Source organism: Tursiops truncatus, chromosome 14, assembly GCF_011762595.2.
Source record: "Tursiops truncatus isolate mTurTru1 chromosome 14, mTurTru1.mat.Y, whole genome shotgun sequence".
Taxonomy (NCBI): Eukaryota; Metazoa; Chordata; class Mammalia; order Artiodactyla; family Delphinidae; genus Tursiops; species Tursiops truncatus.
The window spans coordinates 52,341,789-52,363,529 of record NC_047047.1 but is presented as its reverse complement, the minus strand read 5'-3'; the positions used below and the strand labels follow the sequence as shown (position 1 = coordinate 52,363,529).

Sequence of the window (21,741 nt, the reverse complement as noted above, 5' to 3'; positions counted from 1 at the left end):
GGTTTCTCCAGGCAAGGAATGGAGGCAGAGCCTCGTCACAAGAGTGGCCATGGGCTGTGGGATTTACTTGCTCTTTTGCCATGACCTTGGGCAGATCTTGTTAAGGGATGAGATCCTTGGCTTCCAGAAGCTTCCATCCCTTAACTTGATGGGTGTTAGGTCTTGAGTGAGCTCCTGGCACGTGTGAGGGAGCGAGGGGTAGGGGAGCTGGCCCCTCACCCCATCACAGGGGGCACGAGGTCAGGGAGGGCCACTGGGAAGGACGGGGTCCAGGAAGCTTCCTCCACAGATGGGGCTGGGGGGCTGGAGGGGGTGGGGCTTGCCCAAGGTTTCATAGCTAGAGATGCCCCACTTCCTCTCTTGGCCTCCCCCTCCTGGACAGAGCAAACAGGACAGCAGCATCTTCCTTTTACTGAGTCCCGATGAAGGCCGGCCGCAGTGCTTAGCATGTTACGTGTATTAGCTCACATACAATTCCAACAGCAATATGAGGCCGATGCAACTTATTCGCATTTAATAAATGAGGGAATGGAGGTCAAGTCTCTCGTGCAGCATCACGCAGCTAGGAAGCTGCAGAGGAAGAAGAAAAAGCCCTAGCACCTAACACTGATTTTGTGGGAAGGGCTTCACCTCACTGTGAGGTGAATGCGGAGGGAACCCCACCTTTTTTTACCTCTGCTGCTTAAGGACCCAGCTGTGCCTTTGAGCTTTCCCAAATTCTAGCCTTATTGGCTTAACGTGCAAACAGACGCCACTTCAGCTTTGCAGCCAGGGGTCCTGATTTATTTTGTAAATGATTCTATTTATCAGTAGCGTCATTACCATGTTCTCCGAGTGTCCAGATTACAAAGTTTATAAATAATTGTTTTCTTAATTGAAACATGTCAGGAGATTACAGGTGAGAAGCAGTTAATTATCTTTCCTTTCCAAATGGAAATTGACCTTAATTGTGAAATAGTAATCCATATGTTTTATGCATTACACGAAACCCCCATTTTTGACATGGAGAGCAAGGAAGGCAGGTCTGAGGTTACATAATTGTTTTTAATGTAAGTGCATCGGTTAATTAATACTTGCAAAAAACCCAAGGTTTTTCAGGAAACTTACAATTACAGTCAATTTAAATGTACAGCTACATTAATATGGTGACAAGTCCAATAATACAGCTTAAGTGATTGCAGGCTAGTGCTGAACAGATGTGTGAACAGGCATGCAGGCGCTGGGTTGAGTATCACATCTTATTGGAAAGGAGAGCAGTCAGAGACCCCAGTCCTGGGCCCCAGCCTCGCCTCCAGCCCGGCCTTCAGCCCCAGCCCTGTTGCACGATCGTAGAGCTGGCCCCTGATATGGGCCACAGACAGATCTGCTCTCTCTTTCTATATTTTTTAAAAAATTGTTTATTTATTTTTGGCTGCATTGGGTCTTCATTGCTGTGGGCGGGCTTTCTCTAGTTGCAGCGAGCGGGGCTACTCTTCGCTGCGGTGCGTAGGCTTCTCACTGCGGTGGCTTCTCTTTGTTGCGGGGCACGGGATCTAGGCGTGCGGGCTTCAGTAGTTGTGGCTCGTGGGCTCAGTAGGTGTGTCGTGGGCTCTAGAGTGCAGGCTCAGTAGTTGTGCACGAGCTTAGTTACTCCGCGGCATGTGGGATCTTCCCGGACCAGGGCTCGAACCCACGTCTCCTGCATTGGCAGGTGGATTCTTAACCACTGTGTCACCAGGGAAGCCCCTGCTCTCTCTATTTTGATCAAGACACGACATGCACATCTGGCACTGAGGTCCGCATTTTCTTTCTTTCCTTAGCTATCAAAGAGAGTTATTTCTCAGCACTGAGAAAGTGGGCACCTCTCAGACTGGTTAGAGTCCAAAATGGTCAGAAGGGTCCAAGGAACCCACAAGAGAGAGAAGAGCACTGGAGCTGCTCCTTCTTGCCCCCCTCCTTCTTAGCCCTTCGACCACCTTCCTGTAGATAATCCATTCATGTATCACCCATCAGTTGCCAGGGAGGACGACACCTGCACGGGGAGCCGGGGACGCTGCTGCCCCTCACCTGATGGCCAAAGTTAATTGGTTCACATACACACCTGACCATGCTGGGATAGTCTGCCTCCTTTTCTCTAGGATGTAACTTCGAACCAGCGAAGATGAGTGTTGGCACCAAGTGCCCTGAAGAGAAGGGCCACAGATTCTGCTGCTCAGGCCCCCAGCTCCCCTGCGTCCTCCTGGCCTGGGGGTGCAGCTCTTCACAGGATTCTGAGGGCTCTTCTAGACATCTTCCAGTACAAGCTAAGCCCTCTCCTTACCCCCTTATTTATGTGTTTATTTATTTAGCCAGCCACTGTTGGTGTCTGGTACCGGTGGCCACAAGAAACTTAACGAGGACCAGCCACTTCGTGGTGAGGTTTGTAACCTGGCCTTCCCAGCTCACCAGCTCTGTGACTCCAGGCAGATCTCTTTCTCAGCATCTCCATTTTCTTATCAAAGTGAGGAAAATAAAAGAGCGAATGCATACATGTATTATAAGGATTTTATGAGCTAATCTATGTTTGGCATACATAATGTTCTGAAAAAATAAACAAACAAACCTGTTAGCTGCTGTTATTATTACAACTTGAGCTTAAAGAGTTGCAAGCAGGAACTCTGAGTTCCCTTTTACCATGCTTGGTGGAGCACATAGATAACAAACACAGATGACAAAGGGGTTTACACTGATCTTTAAGTGGCCTTTTGACATTCAACGGAAGGTACTTGACCCCTGACAGCAAATTAATTTCTAGAACAGGGTCCTAGCCTTGGTGACCATTCATGGTCATCCAGCTCTTTACATCACAAAGGGGAGTCCTGTGGGCTGCTCTGAACTTTTTTTTTTTTTTTTTTGCGGTGGTGGTGGGGGTGCTGTGTGAGTTATGCAGGATCCTAGTTTCCTGACCAGGGATGGAGCCCGCATTCCCTGCACTGGAAGCGAGGAATCTTACCCACTGGACCACGAGGGAAGTCCCTGCTCTGCATTGTTGATTGGAGCTAAGTCTGAGATGATGAGGTCAAACTCTGAGCACAGAAGCCAGAGAAACAGTCTTCCAGACCACAGGCAGCACCTTACTTAGCCAGCCAGTATGTGCCATGGGTCATCGGGGGCCTGGGAGAGATGTGGACGGCTCCATGTAACACTTCACCACTGCTGGAAACAGCTCAGAGTGTTTGACCCCAGCTGAGCCTGAGGCAGGGGTTGTTAGCCAACTGGGGTATCAAAGACTGGGATATCTGGGGTGTGAGACTTGGAAAGCGTGTGAGAGAACTCTGCCTCTTGGGGTCAGATAAAACTCCACATGGATTTAGCTCTGGAAGGAGATTCTCCAGGTGGAATGAACAGCTGGGACCAAGAGGCCATGGTCTGCCGGCGTGATTCATCCCTGGGTCTCTCCCATCCTGATACCCACTGCTCCTGCCTTGTTGGCCCCAGGAGCAGGGGCTGCTCTTTTAATGCCCCAGCCCAGTTGGACACAAATGCTTCTCTTAACTCCTCTTAGCTCAGCTGTGACAGCTGGAATTTCTCAGAAGGCTTCTTAAAGGAGGGCAAAGGGAAATAAACCAGAAAATAAGAGTAAAAACCTGTCCAGCTTCAAGAAATCAGGTCCCTTCAGCTCTGTCTCATTCCCAGGAGTGTCCCAAGGAGAGATTCACTCATTCATCCTCATCCCAAGCGTTGGGACACGTCCGCAGGCCCCTTGCTGGCTTTCCTTCTTAGCCAGATCTCCGTCGCCGTCCAGAAGGGCCCTCATGCACATCTTAGCCCACCCTGGTTCTGGCCAGAACTCCTCAGGCTCCCCCTTCATCTGCAAGACCTGAAGGGTTCAGGAAGAAGCTTGGTTCCTCAGAGAAGGTCCTGTCTTGCACGAACAGGAAGCAGTCTGGCCCTGTGCAGGTCCACTGTTGCAGGAGCATCTGCACAACATGTCTGGAGGGGTGGTTTCTCATAAAGGTTTTACCTACACACTCATTTCACAGGTGAGAAAACTGAAATTCAAACGAGGTTAAATGACACGCCCAGGGTCCCTGACTGACGCGAAGGTCAGGATTCAATTCATGTCCCCTGATGCCAAGCTGCCTTCTCTTTATTTTATTTCACACAGCCTGCTAGTTTATTATTTCATGACTTCCGTCCTCACTCCTCTCTCCTCTCTCCTCTCTGCCCCAGAATTCACTGTCGCATGACCAATGTCGCTGAAGCTGCTTTGATTTACTGATGGAGAAAATGTTTACAGAAAGTCAGCGGAAAAAAAAAGAAAAAGAAAGTCAGCGGACACGCAGTAAGTCCTGGTTGAGTTACGTTGGCAGAGTTGTTGATAATCGTAGTGATAATAATGAAACTAACCGATGCATTTTAAAGGGGGAAAGAACTTTCGTTGAAAGGGGATAAAAAGACAGCAGTGACTTAAAATCCAATGACTTTGCAGGAGCAGGGGAATTTTTCCTGGGATTCCGTTTCAGCTCCGTGTGAGCTTTGGTGGGGGGATGTACCTGTTTCACAGGAGTGTGGGCGATAACATATAACAATTACCATTAAATGTTTTTCTTTGAAGATTTTGCAGTCGAATAACTAGGAACAGCAAAGGTTTAGTGTGAGAAGCCAGGGAAACGTGGCCATAGGAATAACGTTCACATTTAATTGCTTTAAATGACAGCCTCAAATACAATGCAATTAAAAACATACAATAAACATGTGGTGGAATTTAGAGCATCTGGGTCTGTTTAAATTGCTCTTGTTTTTCAACATCAAGGGTATTATTGATAAAAACAAAAATCTTTGTAATCACTAAATTTAATCCAACTAACGATGATGAGAAGGCCGTTGTAAACATGAAACATAACTTGAGAACTAAAGCTTACATATTTTCCTCATTGGGAAAGGCATGTTTTGAGTCATTTGCATTGGAGAAAGCTGCAGAACCATCGAGGCAGGGCTTCTGGGCTGAGAGGCTGCCAGAGAGAGCCCCCAGCCAGCCGGTACTTCAGAACGATGCAACTGTTGGTCACAGTGATTTTGAGCAGCAGTTGTTAAGACCTTTGGTCTCATACCCATAGGAGGGAGAGAAGCAAGTGTGCATTGAGGTAGGAAGAAATTGAAAATCGGTAGAAGAAAAAAAAATGTCCCCGGGGAGAAACGTTGCCTAAGAATAAAATATAAACGAACTTATTTATGTTTGGCTTTTGCAATTCAAGTTTTAGGTCTAGTTTTACATTTTTATCCCTTCTTGATTCCATGGGGAACTTTCGCCATCAAAATTTCCACTGAATTAACAAGTATTTATTGAGTGTGTGGTCTTGGGCACCATGGGGGCTAGAATATGACCCCTCTTCTTGTTTGTGTAAATGGAGGTGCACTCACTTGGGAACAGGCACTGCTCTGGAACCATCCAAGGTGTCTTTTCTGGGAACATGATGACAACAACTGTTGGCTGGTCTTCTCTATTTGTGCCTCACCCCTTCCTCCTAATTCACACACGTAGTTTTGCCCTAGTCGGTATCATCCCTTAATAAAACATGAAAGGATTCTTGGGACTTTATAAGGACAGCAAAAGATTAATTGAGAAGACCCAAATGCACACAATGGAATAGACTAATACTTAGTTTATTAAACAGCTATCCCAAGCACATCAATAGAAACAGTAAATTACATATCACAGATATACATGATAGGAGCCATGCTCTGATGGTTAATAGCACCTCCTCCAAGTTCCATATTGGTCTAACTTTCTAAGGAGGGGCTGTCCGAGGCAGCGTTCTGTCCCGGTGTTGTGTCATCATCCAATCTGCTTCTGTGTCCAATCTGGTGTCCATACTGAAGTGCTCCTTCCTCGAATCCATGGTAACATATTATTGCAAAACTTTCTTATTATTGATGTCTCTCATGTTCAAGTTCAGTCTTTTAAACAACATTAACTGTACTTCTACTGCGTGAGCTATCTACCTGGCCACCATGAGGACGGATCCATGAAGTACTTAACTGTCGGAGATGGCTCTCTGGATATACTAAAATGTTTAGGAATGTTTCCTAGCACAGACCTCTGTATACTTCTTTGAAAATGTTATATATTCTGAGTGAGGAAAAAAAATCCATCAACTCATTAGAAAATGGGAAAAAGACATTTACAGAAACTCACAGAAGAAATCAATAGAAGGTAAACTAAAAATATTCAAATCTTATGAAAAGATGCGTCTCTCCAATAACATACAAGGCAATGTAAAACAATATCAACTTTTAAAATTTCCTGTCAGAGTAGGAAAGATGACAAATACTGCTGATAACCACTTTGGCAAAGGTGTGGGGGAAATAGGCACTTCTATGCTGGGGATGGGAGAGTAATTTGTACAATGTCTTTTGGAGAGCAATTTGGCTTTTTCTGTAACAATTAGAATGGACATATCCTTTGAATCAGAAATTCCACATATAGGAATTTATCCTATGGAAATACTCACACAACTGTGGAAGAAGTAGATATATTCATTACATTATTTATAATAGTATAAAGTTGGAAACTCCCTGTTAATCATTAGGGAATTAGTTAAATAAACTATGGTAATTCCATAATCCACACAATGGAACCCTGTGTGATTATTGAAAAAAGATGAAGTGGATCTATATGTGTCCATCTGGGAAAAGGTTCACAATATACTCAAAAAACCAAGTTGTCCATAAGTGTGTATACTTTGACTTTTTTTTCTTGAATTGTGTTTTCACGTGCACAGAATTTTCTGGAAAAAAATAAGGGGTTTATCTTTGGGGGGGAGGATTTATGGCACACTTTCACTTGGTACTTTATAGACTTTTGCCTTATTTGAATCCTTTTTTTAAAAACAAGGAACCTGAATATAACGAAACAGAAACAGACTCATAGATACAGAGAATAAACTAGTAGTTACCAGTGGGGAGAGGGATGGGGGGAGGGGGAAGATAGGGGAAGGAGATTAAGAGGTACAAATTACTAGGTATAAAATAAATAAGATACAAGGATGTAATGTACAGCACAGGGAACATAGCCAATATTTTATAATCGCTTTAAGTGGAGTATAATCTATAAAAATATCAAATCACTATGTTGTACACCTGAAACTAATATAATATTGTAACTCAACCATACTTCAATTTAAAAAAATAAAAAAACAAAACAAGCAACCTGTTTTATTTATAAAATTAGAAAATCCACAAATAATACTTTTAAAATAGAAGTCTATGGGGGCTGCTATGAGATGAGTTTAGAGAATGTTAAATCTTGGTGGGAAGCACTGGCTTTCAGCCTATGACCCATTATCCTCTCTCCCTGTTCAGGAGCTTTGTCTCTGGGTCTCATTTACATTTCCCCTCCTTCCTCTTCCTAGCTGGACCCTCCTAGGGTCCGTGGCTGGGTCTGACAATTAAACTGACAAAGACAAACTAACAGGAAAAAAGCATACAAGTTTTATTAAATTTCATAGTACAGACCCAAAGAAGTGAACAGAGCAGAAAGCTTTTGTACCTTTTAAACAAAGAAACAATAAATTTTTGAAGAATTGACAAGACAGAGGTGTTTGGGTTACAAGTAGAAAATGGTGAAGAAATAACTAGGAAGATAAGGGTTAGTTTAGCAAGGTTTGTTTGTGTGGATTTCTTGGCCCCCAGTTCCCTGTCTCTGTTGATAAGAATGTCTTCCTTCCTCCTGGTGCAGAGAGGGTACCTTTCACATGGGAGTTTTATGGCCTGTTTCAGGGAAGAAGCATGAGGTGGGGGGGGTCAGAGTGAACTTCCTGCTTCTGCCATTATTTTTTCAAATTCCTTCAGCTTAAGATACACCAAGATGCCATATCTTGGGGGTAGTGTGTCTTGGACCCCATGACCAACATCTCCCCTCTTATGTTGACCATGTGACTTGCCATCTCAGTAGCATCCTGTCTTCCTCACCTCTCGTAGCCAGTTTCGCCAAGTCCGCAAAAGCAGCCTGCATGGTATTCTTATATCTCTCTTTTGCATCCCCAGCAAAGTTGAAGAGCCTTTCTTGAACTTTACATCCTAATGTGACCACAACTTCCCTGAAACTCCAAAGCATTGTGTTTCCTTCTCTGATGCACCTGTCTGTTCTAGTTTGTATTGACTTAGTTCTGTGTGTTTCTCACCCTCCCTCCCCCACTCTATCTGGATCACAAGCTCCTTGAAGTAGAGGACCTTATTACTCACATTTACCTTTACCTTACTTACCTTTACCTCTGCAAATCTTGCACAGGGCCTCATGTGGTAGGTGCTCAAATTACTTGCTTGTTGGATTAACTTGAATCCCAGACTCCAAGTGCAGTGCATTGACTCGAGTTGAACTGGTCCCTGTTACTGCCTGTGGTCTGAGGACCCCTTTAGACCTGGCTCCCAATCTCCGGAGAGGCCTGAGGAACAGGTGCTACTTAGGTTCTGGTGGTTGTAAAAAACAGAGACTGGGCTTCCCTGGTGGCGCAGTGGTTGGGGGTCCGCCTGCCGATGCGGGGGACGCGGGTTTGTGCCCTGGTCTGGGGGGATCCCACATGGCGCGGAGCGGCTGGGCCCGTGAGCCATGGCCGCTGGGCCTGCGCATCCGGAGCCTGTGCTCCGCGGCAGGGGAGGCCACAGCAGTGAGAGGCCCGTGTACCGCAGAAAAAAAAAAAAAAACAAAAAAAACCCAGAGACTTACTTAAGCTACCTCAGGAGAAAAGAAGATTTATCTTAAGGATGCTGATGGCCTGGACCAGAATGTGGTCTAGAGCTGAGGGAGCTGGCACAGGCGTCTCTCCCACGAGCGGCCTGGTTGCTCCATCTCACTGTATTTCTGCATCTCTTGGTGTATCTGCTCCATTCTCCTTCTGATAACTCTTTGAGTCTGGCTTCTGTAACCTGTAACTCCTGTTCCCATGTAACTTTGGCTTATACTAGATTATCATGGCCTCTCTGGTTTCTTCTTACATCACAAACCTTCTGTTTTAGCCTTATCGCTAATTATACCCTTCTCTTGGCGTTTCTTGGTTCAAGTGCTATAGAAAGAGAATCCAATGGGCACAGTTTATTTTTTGGATTGGCTGCCCTTGATCCAGGTGTCTGCCCCCGGTCCAGTCAGCTCTTGCAGTTCCAGAACAGTGGGAAGAGTGGGCCATTAAGGCCCAAATATGGCTACCTAGCGGCTACCCTTAACACAGGTGTCTTCTGTCACAGTAGCGTGGCGGGTGTGTCAGGCTTCTGCAGCTGGTTCTGCCCAGTTTAGGGATGTCATACAGCGCTGTCTCTAGCTGCTGCATTGGGAACCAGGAACCCAAGTGAACGAAGGAAGGGCCAAGAGAAAGGACCTCCTGGTTGGCTGGAATCTCAGTTCTCGCATAACATTGCCTCGCCTGCCCCCAGCACCTTCTCACCAGACAATGAGAACGTTTCCCAACATGAGATGTATGAGGGTGAATGGGCTAGAAGGAAATCAGCAAACAAAGCAGTCCTAATACTGACGTGAGGAAATGCTGTGAATTTTACAAGTGAGAACACCGATCTTCACTAGGAAGATCACAACGAGAGAAAAAGAAGATAAACCCAACAGAGAACTTGATACCCAGCCAACTCAGAGGATGAAATAAGCCAGGCCCTTAGGATGCTGAAATGAGAGTCTAATAAAATGGCAGGTGATGTAATCAAGAGTAACTGCAGGTTTAGATACGAGAGTGCATTTAAAAGGATTGAGGATTGATCCTCCAACACTATTATAGGGTTGACCAACAAAGAGGACGCATCCTAGCCCTTCTGTTTGCAACTTCAAGGGAATTTCCTAAATTGCCAGTGGATTGGTCTTTTCTGCACTGCAGGAATTTTCTCTTGGTATGAATATGAAGATATTTTAAAAGAGAAAAGAAAACAGTTACAGAGCAATCTTTGTTCTGTATTTTGAGGACGATTAAATCCCTTTCTCCCTCCCTCCCTCCCTCCCTCCCTCCCTCCCTCCCTCCCTTCCTTCCTTCCTTCCTTCTTTCCTTCCTTATGAACATGTCTTCTGTCCAAGGCTTAGTATGCACGGGGTTTTTTACTCAGCAGCATGAGAAATACAAATATATACAGTACCAAAGAAAGTCTATCATTTATCGAATGCTTACCATGTGTCAGGTACTGTATAATGCTCTTTACACATATCAATTATTAGCCTTAAAAGGTAGGTACTAATATTATCCTCACCTGTAAAAGGAAGAAACGGAGGCACAAGTGGTTCAGTAACTTTCTCAAGATCACAGTCAGAAAGTTGCAAAACTGAACATTTGGCCTCAGTGCTGGTGGGACAATGACCAATGTTAGTGGACCACTCGGGCAATCGCAGGATGTGCAAAGAGGGAAGCTCAGGGAGGGAAGGATGGAGGGAGCAAGAAAAGGAAGGGTCTGCTTGTCAGCTCACAGAGGACCCATTTTCCCCAGGATGATTTTTCTGGAGAGGGGAGTCTGAGGGGGGAGAAGGACCGCAGGGGCAGTTCAGTTTACCACAGGTTCCATCTGAGCCATTAAGAAACATGGAAGCAGGGGTTTCCCTGGTGGCGCAGTGGTTGAGAGTCCGCCTGCCGATGCAGGGGACATGGGTTCGTGCCCCAGTCCGGGAAGATCCCACATGCCGCGGAGCGGCTGGGCCCGTGAGCCATGACTGCTGAGCCTGCGCGTCCGGAGCCTGTGCTCTGCAATGGGAGAGGCCACAACAGTGAGAGGCCCGTGTACCGCAAAAAAATGAGTAGAGCTAACTTCTGTGCCAGTGGCCAGCCCTTGCTCTGTATTGTAAGTAAAGGACTGGTTCCTCAGTCCTCAGCCAAAATGTATTCACTTGCGTTGACCTGTCCCTTCAGTGAAGGTGAGTCCCAGCAAGGATGTGGAGTCTGGAGGAGCTGCCCTGAGAAACACTCAAGAAGAGAAAGGCCAATGGCTTTTCTTCGGAGAATTTGCTCCAGGACTATTACTATCTTTCTCAGACTAGCAACTTCTAGACCTTCATGAGGAATTACTAAGACAAGTTGGCTTGTGGCAAAATAAAAGGGAAGAGAAGGCAGGCACAAACGGCCCCATATCGTATGATTCCGCTTACGTGAAGTGCACAGAAGAGGCAGATCTATAGAGAGAGAAACCAGATTAGCAGCTGGTGGGGAATGAGAGGAGTGTGGAATGGGGGGTGCTTGCTGATGGACAGGGGCTTCTTCTTGGGGGTGATGAAAGTGTTCTGGAATTAGATAGTGATGATGACACACTCTTGGGAATATACAAAAAGCCTTTGAAGAGTACACTTGAAAAGGGTGGATTTTGTGGTGTGTGAATTAAATCTCAATTTAAAAAGGTACAATTAAGAGAGGAGGCTCCCAGCAAGCTTCCCACTGCCACAGAAGATTTCCTCATCATGGAAGTCTCTCTGAGTGGAGGCGAAGCCATAGGGACCCGGAGCTGCAAAGAATGCCGCCCACTGAGGGTCCTGACTGAGGAGTAGACTCACAGGCAGATCCCCACACCCCCCGGCCCTGAACAGACGGCCTGTGGAGAGAGAGGTAGAGAGACCGCTCCCCAGACCCCCAGGCCCACTCCTCACTGGGCAGCGGAAGACCACAGCAAGTCAGCTGCCGCAGAGGGGACCCAGGTAAAATTTCTGCCTTTGAAAGCATGCCCCGAGCACTTCAAGATGGTCCCTGGGAGAGGAAGCTCTGACCCAGACTCGGCACATATTTTGTGATTTGGTGGTATTGGGTGGGGGGCGGGGACTGGTCCTCGTCAATGTCAGTCTAGAGCTGAAGGGTTGAAAGACTCCCTTGACTTTTTGCACCTTCACTTGTGGCTTACCTCAAGCCATGCACTCTCTCCTTCCTCCTGGAGGAGGTCCTGGGAGGAGAATGCTGTTGTTTTTTTTTTAAGAAAATATAGTAAGCATTCATCTTGGTCTACAAATTCAGGTTCATGCACACACACACGCACCACTTTCTGTATTTTCTTTAAATCAACATAATTCCAGCTGTAAGCTCCCATCCTGTGCGCTAGTGGGAATTTGGTCATTGCTGGCTCCACCTACCACGTGGGCCCAGGCAGCACCAGGGTCCGGTTTACATGGTACCTGGAGGTGCGGAAGAGCCTTCAAGCTTTAGTGAGTCAAACTCCAGGCCTGAGTTCTCCCTTGAAGTCTGGCAGCATGGGCTGGGGGTCTTGCATGGGACAGGGACCCTCTCATCTTTCCTGCTGGGATCTTACCACCTCTCCCCGGAAGCTGCCCTGAGTTGTGTGGAGGGTCCCTGCTCGTGCAGGACCCATCACAGCCTGTTTTATCCATCAGATACAAAAGCCTAAGAGCTTTTCAAGGGCTCAGAAAAAGTCTGATCATCGGAAGAAAATCCATGGGCTCCAAAACACAAAAAAGAGAACAGCATAATAGAAATGAAGAAATGTTTAATTGTGCTTAGAAATCGAATACTGTCATCCTCATCGTGAAACTTAATATTCATGAACACTGCACTCTATGTGAAAACAGTTTGTTACTTAGCTTCTCTCATTTTGTGAGAATTTCTGTGTATAATAACGTTTGCTAAGTCATTCTTGGTCAGGAAAAAATTAGCAGCACCAGGGAACAACTCTAGAACCCACTAACCCTTCATGCTAGGCAAGTTTTCTTTTTCTTTTCTTTTCTTTTACTTTATTTTAGGCTGCGTTGGGTCTTTGTTGCTGAGCACGGGCTTTCTCTAGCTGCGGCGAGCGGGGGCTACTCTTCATTGCGGTGCACAGGCTTGTCATTGCAGTGGCTTCTCTTGTTGCGGAGCACGGGCTCTAGGAGCGCAGGCTTCGGTAGTTGTGGCTCGTGGGCGCTAGAGTGGAGGCTCAGTAGTTGTGGCACACGGGCTTAGTTGCTCCGCAGCAATGTGGGATCTTCCCGGACCAGGGCTCGAACCTCTGTCCCCTGCATTGGCAGGTGGATTCTTAACCACTGTGCCACCAGGGAAGCCCTAGGCAAGTTTTCTTAAAGCAGAACTTTGCAAAGTTTCATGTGCCTGGTGAGTCATGGGGATCTAGTTGCAATGCAGTTCTGATTCAGTAGGCCTGGGGTGGGACTGAGATTGCGTTTTCTAGAAAACCTCCCAGGTGGGGTAAAGCTGATGCTGGTCATCTACAGACCACATTTTGTGTAGCAAAGCTCTAAGGCATGCTTTCATTTATTGCTTCTTGTTCAAGAACCTCCAGTACCCTCAGCTGACTTTAGGGTTAAGTCCAGAGTCCACTGGTTCCATCAAGTTTTTTTTTTTTTTTTTTTTTGGTACACGGGCCTCTCACTGTTGTGGCCTCTCCCGTTGCAGAGCACAGGCTCCGGATGCGCAGGCTCAGCGGCCATGGCTCACGGGCCCAGCCACTCCGCGGCATGTGGGATGTTCCCGGACCGGGGCACGAACCTGTGTCCCCTGCATCGGCAGGCGGACTCTCAACCACTGCGCCACCAGGGAAGCCCTCCATCAAGTTTTGATACTTTGATATTGACACATCTTCCCCACTGGGGTCCCAATGAATTTCTGTGTCCAGGCAATGCTTCTTCCAGCCCCCAGGCTTATTCCTTTGTCCAGGCTGTCTCTCTGCCTATAACGCCTTCTCTTCTGATCTCTGCCAAGTGGGACCCTGTCTACTCTTCAGCCTCCCACCCGACTGCTGCTTCCTCTGTGAAACGTGTCCAGACTTGCCTGCCAATATCACTTCCTTCCTTCCCAAAATTCAGTTTTTGTGATCCTCAGTGGGGCTCTGATTATGTACCCTCTCCTGTTGTTAGCTAACTCTTTTGAAGATGTCTGTCTTCCTTCTCTGACTAGGCTGTAAGGCGCTGGCCGATGTTGCCAAGGTTTCTCACTCTTTCTGTAGTCTAGACTTGGCTCTGTCATTAATTAGCCACACGATCTTGGAAAAATCACTTTATTTCTCTGGGCCTTGAGTCCCTCATTTGTAAAACGAGGAGTCAAACTAACTCAGAGACTGCTGAAAGCCTGTCTGCTTCTGAAATTCCCTGGTTCCATATGGTTCTGACTGCCCCACGTTGCCTAGGACATGGTTGACATCCAAGAACACACCTAGTGGATTTAATTAAATTGAAATTTTAAGCAAGGAAAGTCTATATGTCCCCAGAGAGGTCATGGATAAATGGCCCTGGGGCAATGCAACAAATCAAGGCTGTAGGAGATTCATTCTTCCTGAGCCTCCCCCATGTCTGGAATTTGCCACCTTTTCTCAGTGCTAGGCTCTTCATTCCTTCTATGCTTTACTGAGACCACAGAGAAAATAAAATGCAATGAGGGAAATGCTTAGGGGTGTGAGAGAGAAACAAGAGAGGAAAGGGGGTGGGAGAGAGGGAGTAGGGGAGGGAAAAGTAGGGGGATAGGAGAAGAGTGGAACATGAGGTCATGATGTGGAGGGACCAGACTTTGCAGAGATCATCTGTCACAGCAACCTAGCCACCAGAAGATGTAAATAAACGAAGACGGTAATTCCATCTCAGATTTGCGGTGCTGTGAACAGCCCGTGGAAGCTCCGCTCTCACGGTGTGTCATGTCACCCACAGGCCTTGATGGAATTAGAGCCCTAATTTATTTATGGTTGGGGATATGCTATTCCTTATGGCATTGCAATTGTCTTTTATTTTATAGGCTGCTTGAAGCAATTTAATATGGTTGGATCCTGCGGAGGACGCATACCAACAAAACTCAGCAAGTGAGAGTTGGCTGGCTTGTGGGCTCACGGACAGCCAGCAGTCCAGAGTCATGCGAGGCCTGCCGGGAAATGGGGCTTCAGGTTTTCATCGTCCTCATGGGGATCTCCCTGAGGAAGCAGGGACACTACAGCGGGATCATCAGTAGTAGTCAGGGTAGGGATATTCTTCTCAGAGACCTGGCCTCAGCGGCGCTGGAAACAAACCCCCAGCAGGATCAAAGAGGGCCACAGTTCAAGAGGACAGCTCCTCCGTGTTTGGAGTGGAAGCAGGACTTTGTTCAAACCACTCCGCATCATGTATGGAGGGCCTCGACCATCAAACGGTGTAGAATAGTGTCAGGATTTGGAGTCAGAATCCCTGCATGCATGTCTTGCCACTGTCTGTGTTGTCTTGGGCAGGTCGCTTACCTGAACCTCAGTCCTTACAGGTAAAATGGAAATAATATTTTCATACCGCAGAAGGTTGTTGAGACGTAGGTAAAGTGCTTGATAATCTCTGAGTGTTGCATAGACGGTGGCTCCAGCCGGGGGAGGCAACGTGTGGCTGACTTCACCTGTGGCACAATCCCTCCTCCAGAAGCTCTTGAATCCCTAAGGGAACCAAGTCTCAGGACGATAAGGCCGCCTACTGGCATCCTGCATCCCCTGTGCTTTGACCAACCGTCCTCATGGGTCCTGAGTCCTCTCTTGCTGAAGTAACCAGACACTAGATGTCTCCAGGCTACACCACTGGCAGGCTTTAGATTCTTTTTTATTTATTTATTTATATTTTTGGTTGTGTTGGGTCTTCATTGCTGCGCGTGGGCTTTCTCTAGTTGCGGTGAGAGGGGGCTACTCTTTGTTATGGTGTGCAGGCTTCCCATTGCGGTGGCTTCTCTTGTTGCGGAGCACAGGCTCTAGGTGCGCTGGCTTCCCTGGTGGTGCAGTGGTTAGGAATCCGCCTGCTAATGCAGGGGACACGGGTTCAAACCGTGGTCTGGGAAGATCCTATCGTGCCATGGAGCAACAAAGCCCATGAGCCACAACTACTGAGCTCACGTGCCACAAAGACCGAAGCAGGCTTTAGATTCTAATGGGCCAGGGGGTTCTTCTCTCTTCTAACCTTTCCTCTCATCCCTCTTCTGCAGGAGTAATACATGCTTTGTTCATTTGATGGTTTTGTACATTAACTTTTCTGTCTTGAGACCATGGTAAGCATTCATTATGTCCTGCAGCAACATATTTTTTCCGTCTAGATTTCAAGTTTCTAGAACATTCTGGAGTTTCACTTGAGGAAGACAGAGCTAGGCACAGACAGGAACTACAGTTGAGAACTATGTAACTTACTATATCCTAATTCCTCTGGAACACAGCTGTATGTATTTTAAAAAATTGTTAAGTGCTGAAAGAAAGAGGGGACTTCCCTGGTGGTCCAGTGGTTAAGACTCTGCATTTCCGGGCTTCCCTGGTGGCGCAGTGGTTGGGAGTCCGCCTGCCGATGCAGGGGACACGGGTTTGCGCCCCAGTCTGGGAAGATCCCACATGCCGCGGAGCGGCTGGGCCCGTGAGCCATGGCTGCTGAGCCTGCGCGTCCGGAGCCCGTGCTCTGCAACGGGAGAGGCCACAGCAGTGAGAGGCCCGCGTACCGCAAAAAAAAAAAAGACTCTGCACTTCCAATGCAGGAGGTTCAGGTTCCTTCCCTGGTTGGGGAGCTAATATCCCACGTGCCATGTGGCACCGCCAAAAATAAAAAAATAAATTAAAAAAAAGAAAAAAAGAAAGGAAGAAAGAGGAAGAGAGGAAGGAAGGAAAAGAGAAAGGAAGGAGAAAATTTTATATAACTGTACATCTTAGTATACACTGTAATTTCTTCACCTATGAAATGAGGAGTTTTGACCAAATGTCTCTGGCAGTCACATCCTATTAATAATATCCTATAGATCTATAGTTGATTCCATCATTGGCAAATATATTACATAGGGTTCAATGCCCATAGCAGACACCATTAATTAATCACAGCACTGTTCTGTGCTTCAAACAATATCTTCCCAGATCATGTTACCAAGAGATGAAACCCACTTGGCTCCTGGGTTTACTCATTCAATCACCAAACTATTACTGAAAAACCTTCATTTATTTTACTTAAAATTTTTTTATCTTCCAACCTTCCCTATTCCCTTAGCTCCCTCATAACCATTACCATGCGGGAATTTCTATGAGAAAAATGCAATGGGTATGATTTTTGGATGAAGCTAAGAGGAGCAACGTCACGGAAGAGGTGGCATTTGAAGTATTATTAAAACAACACTAATAACCACTACCGTTTAGCAGAGGGCCTGTTCTATGACTGGTATTGAGTCTACACTCGATCTTACTAATCCTAACAATACTTCAAGATACTTATTATTTTTACCATCTTACAGATGAGGAAACTGAGGCTCAAGAGGAGTTAAGTCACTTGCCCAGGGACACACAGCATACAAGTGGCAGAGCTGAGATTCACCTTTGTGGCCCATGGTGGGTAGGATGTTCATAGACTGAAATAAAAGGAAGGAGACAGAGGCAGCACCTAGTAGCACCCCCAAAAATGTAATATTTAGGTATAAATCTAACAAAGTACATATATACAAGATCTATATGAGGAAAACTACAAAGCTCTGATGAAAGATATCAAAGATGTCAAACCATGGTGAAAGCTATCTCCATCCAAAAATGGAGAGATATTCCATATTCAAGGATAGGAAGACACAATATTGTCAAGAGGTTAGCTCTTCCCAACTTCATCTATAGATTCAAGGCAATCCCAATCAAAATCCCTGCAAGTTATCTTGTGGATATCAACAAACTAATTCTTAAATTTATATGGAGAGGCACTTATATGGCCCAGAGCACAATATTGAAAGAGAACAATGTTGGAGGCCTGATGATAAGACTTACTGTAAAGCTACAGTAATCAGGACAAGTGGTCTTGGTAAAAGAATAGACAAATAGATCAATGGGACAGAAGAGAGCCCAGAAATGGACCCACACAGATATAGTCAACTGATCTCTGACAAAGGAGCAAAGGCAATTCAGTGGAGCAAAGATAGAAAAACAAATGGTGCCGGAACTACCGGACGTGCAAATAAAAAAAGAATCTAGACACAGACCTTACACCCTTCATAGGTAGAAACAGAGGGGAGGGGACAGAAGAGACCTGAGGAAAAGAAAATTGGATAATTATTTAAAACATATTGCAGTTGATATGTAAATGGCCCATGTGTAATGAGATCAGTGTAAGATGAGCACACGAGGAAAACTGGCCCTTTGGAAAGCAGACCCAGGCATCCCAGAGCAGAGAGAGCCACCCAAGGTCACTGAGCGCTCACCAGGACAAGAGGAAGGAGCAAGGGATCCACTAGAAAACTTCTACAGACTGGGGAGCCCTGTGTCTCCATTCCTGCAAACTTGCTACAGGAGGGGGCAGGCCTCAGTTCTGGGCAGCTCGTGTGCTGTCTTCTCTGAAGAGCTCATGACTGGACGGGTAGGTTCCAGGATGAGTAGCAGGGTCCCTCCGCTTCACGGTTCATTGTAGAGAATAGAGTGCAGAGGGGTTGGTGGTGGTTCAGCCTTCGTAATGTTATTCTCTGATCTCTCCAGATTAGGGGGAGAAGGGTGTGTCATTCAATGGTCCTCGTAAAGTCTGGCTACCAAGAGGAGCAAGGGTGCGTTGGGGTGGCCAGGCCAGGCTGGGCCAAGTCAATGGGAGAATTCGGCCGAATGATTTCCTGAGGCAGCTCTAAACATCGGCTCAGGGTGAGGCACAAACAGCCGTGTGAGATTCTGAGAGGGAAACGACGGGGCAGGACAATCCCGGGATGCCTTCTTCCAATGGTCTGAGCAGGTAGTGGGTACCATGAGGAGGAAGTAGAGGACCTGGGGGCCAGTTCCAAACTCGATGGTAACGATTACAGCGCCTTCCAGATGAGGGGGCAGAGTGAGGGGAAGGCTTACGAATGGCTCGCCAGTTTCAGAGAGGTGGTTGGACATGATGGCCGGTGCCCTTTTCCGGGGAGGATAAGGATAAGAGACTTGAGGACATTCAGTGAACGAGGTTCTCACAGTCAGTGTGTCCCCACAATCACTTCCCATCCCTGGGCCTCCGTTTCCTCATTTTTAAGTGAGACACTTGGAGTAGATGGCTCCCCAGCGTGCCTTCCAACTATACACTGTGTCCTGTGAGAAGACACAGGAAGCCCTTGTCTTCAGGGAACTCCGAGTCTAAACCAGGAGGCTCACGCCGGGCACAATGTGGAGATGAGTTATGAAGATGGTGAATGTGGAGACGAGGGGGTGAGCCGGGGAGGCCAGAGATGCTTCAGGAAGCTCAGAGCTGGGGGCCTGGGGCCAGGACTGAGCTGAACTGAAGCCCTCTGATTGGGATGCAGGTCGGATACTGGCTGTGGTTGTGAAGCTCTTTCTCAGACCCCCGGCTGCCGGGCCTCCCCACAGCCTCACGGTGGGGCAAGGGGCCGTCTCACAGACCCTGCTCCTTGCAAGCTCGGTGGCTCTCCTGCCTCTTTGGGCCACAGAGACGCTAACCTGCAGGCCCTGAGAGGCAGCTCAGCCCGCATCTTGAACTCATTTTCCAGCACGAGGGGGTCTGGTTTTATGTCGCAGTCCAAGGCACGTGTTTACTCAGCTTCTCTGCTCCCCAGCCCAAGGAAAGATAACTGAACTTGATGGATAACCACTAATTGGATCATTACCTTCATTTTGAAATGATTGCCCCTAGCCACCGGGGGCATTAGTTCCAAGCTGGGGCCCCCAATCCGGCCCCAGGCAAGCTGTGGAGCAGAGGACGGCTCCATCTCAGACCCCAGCAGGACCGTGACCCCGCAAGGGCTCACAGCTGTGCTCCTGCCACACTATCCCCTCCAGCCAGCCCCCTCCCTGCTCCACCAGTCGGGCTGCACCTTGCTCCCTTGGACACTCCCTTCCCCCTCCCCCGTGCCCCCTTGTCCTTGTTCCCGGTGCTCCGGGGAACACAGCTCCCACTGAACCATCCTCTCTGCTTTTCTGACCATCCCTCCCTCAGGGCACCACCTCCCTAGGTCTTCCTGCGTATGCTTTACCTCCCCAGACAGAGAACAGGGTCCTTGAAGGCAGGCCAAGCCCTCTTCTCTCGGGCTCCCCTGCACTGCTGGCACTGGTCTGGGCACCCAGCAGTGGCTTCTTAGCTGATTGATGTTGTGGGGCAGGAAGGGATGGGCCGGAAGGGAGGGCGATTGATTCCAGCTGAGGAAGGAGGGAGGCAGGCACAGGCCGAGGGGAATGGATGCCAGGCGGGTGGGGGCAGGAGGGTCAGTAGCTCTGAAGGAGTCTGCCCCCCCTCCCTGGTGGCTCTGACCTAGGAGCTTGGGTTAAAAAAAATAGTTTACAGAAGTAATCCCTCTGAGAGTGATTAAATAAATTACCATAACTCCTGAGATGAAATATGACAGCCATTAAAAGTGCTTTGAAGACTATTTAATGATATATAGGGATAAAACCAAGTTACAGGATATAATGTAGAATAGATTCCATTAAAAAATGTTGTTGAAACATACATATAGGATGATGGTAGCTGACAGGTACTTGGCGCTTACGGCACTGCCTGCGTCGTGCTCTGGGCTTCCTCTGTGTTAGCTCCTGCAGGCTTCATACCAATCCTAGGAGCTAGGTTCTGTTCTTATTCCTATTTTACGTATGTGGAAACCGAGGCACTGAGATGAGTAACTTCCAACTTTCTCTCTTGAAGCCTTTGGAGCTCTGAATTTCTTATGCTGCCTTGAGGGCCCTTCCACAGGGGAATTAGGTCAAAACTGACCAGTCATGTTCTAGGGAGTGTGGTTGGGGGTTTGTTTTGTGGAAGGTGGACCAGTTGTGCTCTGTGTGTTCCCAGAAGAGAAGGGGGGTGGGGGTACCTGGAGGAAGCACGACTTCAGCTGCTGGGCAGGGAGGAACCCTGTGTCCCTGGAAGTGATCAAGAATTAGCTGAGGGGGCTTCCCTGGTGGCACAGTGGTTAAGAATCCGCCGGCCAATGCAGGGGACATGGGTTCAAACCCTGGTCCGGGAAGATCCCACATGCCACGGAGCAACTAAGCCCGTGCGCCACAGCTACCAAGCCTGTGCTCTAGAGCCCGCAAGCCACAACTACTGAGCCTGCGTGCCACAACTACTGAAGACTGCGCACTGAGAGCCTGTGCTCCACAAGAGAAGCCACCGCAGTGAGAAGCCCCCTCACCACAACAAAGAGTAGCCCCCACTCGCCGCAACTAGAGAGAGCCCACGCATAGCAACAAAGACCCAACTCAGCCATAAATAAAAAAATTAAAAAAAAAAAGAATTAGCTGAGAACCAGCTTCCTTGGACACTGGAGAGGGGCTTTCACACTAGGATGACCTCTGAGGACTTCTAATCCTCACAGCCTATGAAGAATGCCAGCCTGGGAATGAGATCTAGGCTTTCCCTGCCCAGGTGCCTGCACATAGAATCCAGGGGCTTATGAGTTGCTGTTTCACCCCTCATATGATCTAAATGTTTGTATCCTTCCAAATTCGTATGTTAAAACCCTACCCCCTGCATCTGATAGTATTAGGAGATGGGACCTCTGACAGGTGATTAGGATTAGATGAGGTCATGAGGGTGGGGACCTCATGAATGGGATTAGTGCCCTTATAAGGGTCACAAGAGAGCTTGCTCCTTCTCTCACCCTCTCTGCCTTATGAAGATAGAAGAAAACAGCTGTCTGCATCTCAGAGGAAGGCCCTCACAGAGAATCCCACCACAATGTTACCCTCATCTTGAACTTCCAGCCTCCAGAGCTATGAGAAATACATTTCTGTTGTTTAAGCCCTTGAGTCTCTGGTACTTTGTTATAGCAGCCCATGCTGACCAAGAGCCCCCTCTGGGAGATGGGTGCCCTATCCTGGCACTCTCCAGATTTCCTTAAGAGAGTATAAACCATGGTCATTCCTCCTAGCCCTCTCTGTCTCTCAAACACCCATGTGCTCCATGTGCTAGAG

The 21,741-nt window shown here is 47.5% G+C and overlaps 1 long non-coding RNA gene across 1 annotated transcript in view; it reads left to right on the top strand.

Moving 5' to 3' along the window:
• Window positions 1-4,197: 4,197 nt before the first annotated feature.
• LOC141276341 (uncharacterized) overlaps window positions 4,198-21,741 on the top strand; it is a 72,982-nt gene continuing 55,438 nt past the window's right edge. Inside the window, exon 1 of the long non-coding RNA XR_012325711.1 lies at window positions 4,198-4,303. This is a non-coding gene — a long non-coding RNA (uncharacterized lncRNA). The remainder of the gene's footprint in view (window positions 4,304-21,741) is intronic.